The sequence below is a fragment of the Nyctereutes procyonoides genome, unplaced genomic scaffold (assembly GCF_905146905.1).
Source record: "Nyctereutes procyonoides isolate TBG_1078 unplaced genomic scaffold, NYPRO_anot_genome, whole genome shotgun sequence".
NCBI classification, from domain to species: domain Eukaryota; kingdom Metazoa; phylum Chordata; class Mammalia; order Carnivora; family Canidae; genus Nyctereutes; species Nyctereutes procyonoides.
The window spans coordinates 16,258,948-16,262,557 of record NW_026575130.1 but is presented as its reverse complement, the minus strand read 5'-3'; the positions used below and the strand labels follow the sequence as shown (position 1 = coordinate 16,262,557).

Sequence of the window (3,610 nt, the reverse complement as noted above, 5' to 3'; positions counted from 1 at the left end):
CAAAATATACATGTTCCAGAAATCAAACAAATCTGTATCTTCAAAAAAGTTTTCTCGAATCACTCATCCTTATCGCCTTTTTCCTCATTATCAAAAAAATCCCTAAAACCGTTGGTAGTTAAAATAACTAATCGTTGCCATGGCATGGGGGATTGGCTTGTAAGAACAAGTGGCCTCACTTTTGCCAGAAACTATCCTTTCAGGTGCTCGATCCTGGATAACACTGGTCCCAGGGGAGGGACCAGGAGGGCTGCTGTGGGGGCACTGGGGAGAGAGTAGGCTTAGGATAGCAGCTATTTATCAATGATACTGAAGCATTTCAATATTTTAACAGCTTATCAGATAGATGTTAACGTGGTTAAAATCTCATTTATGCTAGTAGGTAATACTAGATTCGTGACACTTTGAAATAGAGAAGGTTCTAATCTAGTGGTAGACTAGAAGGGTTTAGAAATTCTCCCAGGTGTTGGAAAGGGATCTCAGTTTTGCCAATTAATTTGGAATATAAATGCAAGTAGTTTAAACCCTGGTTGTTATTAGAAAAATCAAGAAGGAAAAAAGTTAATTTATCTTGTGTCCTCATCCTAATTTCATTTAATTGTCTCAATAATCCTGTAAGACTGTATTAGTTTACTAGGACTATCATAATAAAGTACTACAGATTGAGTAGCTTAGCTTAAATGAGAGAAATTTATTTTCTCACAATTCTAGAAGGAAGAAATCCAAAATTAAGGTGTCAATGGGGGCTGATTTCATTCTGAGACTTCCTTTCCTGGCTTGTAAATGGCTGTCTTCTCCCTGTGTCTTCCCATGGTTTTCCCTTTATGTGTGTGTGTGTCCCCTAATTTCCTCTTCTTATAAGGACACTAGTCATATTGGATTAGGGTTCATCTTAATCACATCATCATTTTATCACTTTAAAGACCCTATCTCAAACACAATCACATCCTGAGATTATTGGAGGTAATGCCTTCAATATATAAATTTTGGGGAAGCACAATTCGGTCCATATCAGAAATTTAGTAATATAAACGCTCCTTTTAGAAAATAATTATAAAGCCAGTGCATTACTTACCTCAATTCAGCTTGTCAGGGATGGTAACTGGGACCTGGTATCTCCTCCTGTCACCTGCATCTGCTAACCTGTAGCTGCCATGCACAAATGCATCTCTGTGTTGGCCAGACTGGTGTCCAGATCAACAATGCCTGCTGGGAGTTCCATTCCTTGGAACATTGCATCCAGCTCAGTGGCCACATGCCAGGTGACAAGACCACTGGGGGAGGAGATGACTCCTTCAACACCTACTTCAGTGAGATGGGTCCTGGCAAGCACGTGCCCAGGGCAGTGTTTGCAGACCTGGAATCCGCAGTCATGGATGAAGTTTGCACTGGTACCTACTGCCACCTATTCCCACCCTTCCATCACAGGAAGGAAAATGCTGCCAATAACTGTGTCCAAGAGCACTACACCATTGACAAGGAGATCATTGATCTCATCTTGGACTAAATTCAAAAACTGGCCAACCAGTCCACAGGTGTTCAGGGTATCTTGGTTTTCCACAGCTTTGGAGGGGGAACTGGTTCTGGATTCATCTCCCTGCTGATGGAGTTATCTAACGATTATGGCAAGAAGTCCAAACTGGAGTTCTCCATTTACCTCCCCACCCCCAGGTTCTACAGCTGTAGCTGAGCCCTGTGACTCCTCCTCACCAGCCACATAACCCTGGAGCACTCTGATTGTGCCTTCATGGTAGACAAGACACCATCTATGACATTTGTTATAGAAACCTTGATATTGAGTGCCCAAATGACACTAATCTGTTGCATTAGCCACATTGTGTCTTCCATCACTGCTTTCCTTAGATTTGCTGTATCCCTGAATGTCAGTTTGACAGAATTCCAGACCCACCTGATATCCTATCCCCACATCCATCACCCTCTGGCCAAATACGCCCTTGTCATCTCCGCTGAGAAAGCTCACTGTGAACAATTCGCTGTAGCAGAGATCACCAGTGTGTGCTTTGAGCCAAATAATCAGATGATGAAACGTGGCCATAATTAATAAATGGCTTGCTGGTTCCCAAAGATGTTAATGCTGCCGTTGCCACCATCAATACCAAGCATCCCGTTTGTGGACTGCTACCCCTCTGACTTCAAAGTTGACATTAATTACCAGCCTTCCACTGTGGTACCTGGGGGAGACCTGGGCAAACTATAATGAGCTGTGTGCATGTTGAGCAGTACCACAGCCATTGCTGAGTCCTGGGTTCACCTGAACCACAAGTTTGACCTGATGTATGTATGTCAAGTAAACTGTGTTCACTAGTATGTAGGTGAGAGCACAGAAGGAGAGTTTTCTTTTTTACTTTCCTTTTTTTTTTTTAGATAAGGGAGGGGCAGAGAGAGAGAGAGAGAGAGAGAGGAAGAGAGAGGAAGCTTAAGCAGGCTCCCTGCTGAGTTTGGAGCCTGACTCTGGGCTCCATTCCATGACTCTAAGATCATGACTGAGATCATAACCTGAGCTGAAATCAAGAGTTTGATGCTTAACTGACTGAGCCACCCAGGTGCCCCAGAATGAGAACTTTCTGAGGCCTGTGAGAACATAGCTGCCCTTCAGAAGGATTAGGAGGAGGTTGGTGTGGATTCTATTGAGGGTGAGGTGCATGTTATGCACGCAACATTGGCTTCAACATTAGCTGACAGGCATTAAAGCTTTCTGGTTAGATTGCCTTCACTTTTAACTGAGATCGTCTCTTATTTTTCCATGTGTACTTATAGAATTTTTCCATTACGCCTCAAAGTAAAGGGTGTTTGTTTGTTTGTTTGTTTTTTCAAAGTAAAGGTTTAAGAAAGAAAAAAGTATTAAAAAGTTTATAAAATATTTTTAAAAGTCAGTTTTAGTAAGGCATATTTTGTATCTAAAATTATACCCATTTTAAGTGTACAGCTTGAGTTTGGGCAAACATGTGTACCATCTAACCCCCATCACAATCAAATTACAGAAATTTCTATCATCTCAAAAAATTGCCTGTGCCTATTTCCTGGCATTCCCCCTTCACTCCTGGCTCAAGGCAACCACTGGTCTCATTTCTTTTCTAGTGTTTCATATAAGTAGAATCATAAAGTATGTATACCACCATCCCTGGTTTCTTTTTTTTACCACATGATGCATAATGCTTTTGAGATTCATCTTTTTTTTTTTTTTTTTTTTGGTGTATCAGCAGTTTGTTCTATTTGATTGCTGTGCGGTAATCCATTGTATGACTATACCACAATTTGTTTATTGTTTATAGCTTTTGGCTATTATGTAAAGAGCTAAAATGACCCTTTGGTTATAGGTCCTGCCAGGACACATGTTTTCATTTCTTTTGGGTAAATACATGAAAGTGGAATACTGTGTCATAGGAGAAGTATGCATTTAAGTTTTGAAACTTTTCTTTTCAAGAAGAATCTGCTAAACTGTTTTCCAAATCGTTGTATAATTCTACATTCCCACTAGCAGAGTATGAGAGTTCTAGTTCCTCCATATTCCCTCCAACACTTGGTATTTTTGTCCTTTATCATTTTAGTCTTTTCTGTGGATATTTAGTTGTATCTCATTGTAGTTTTA

At 40.6% G+C, this 3,610-nt stretch overlaps 1 pseudogene; it reads left to right on the top strand.

The window, feature by feature from the left end:
* Window positions 1-1,162: 1,162 nt before the first annotated feature.
* On the top strand, window positions 1,163-2,093 carry LOC129521179 (tubulin alpha-1B chain-like; annotated as a pseudogene).
* The last annotated feature ends 1,517 nt before the right edge of the window (window positions 2,094-3,610 follow it).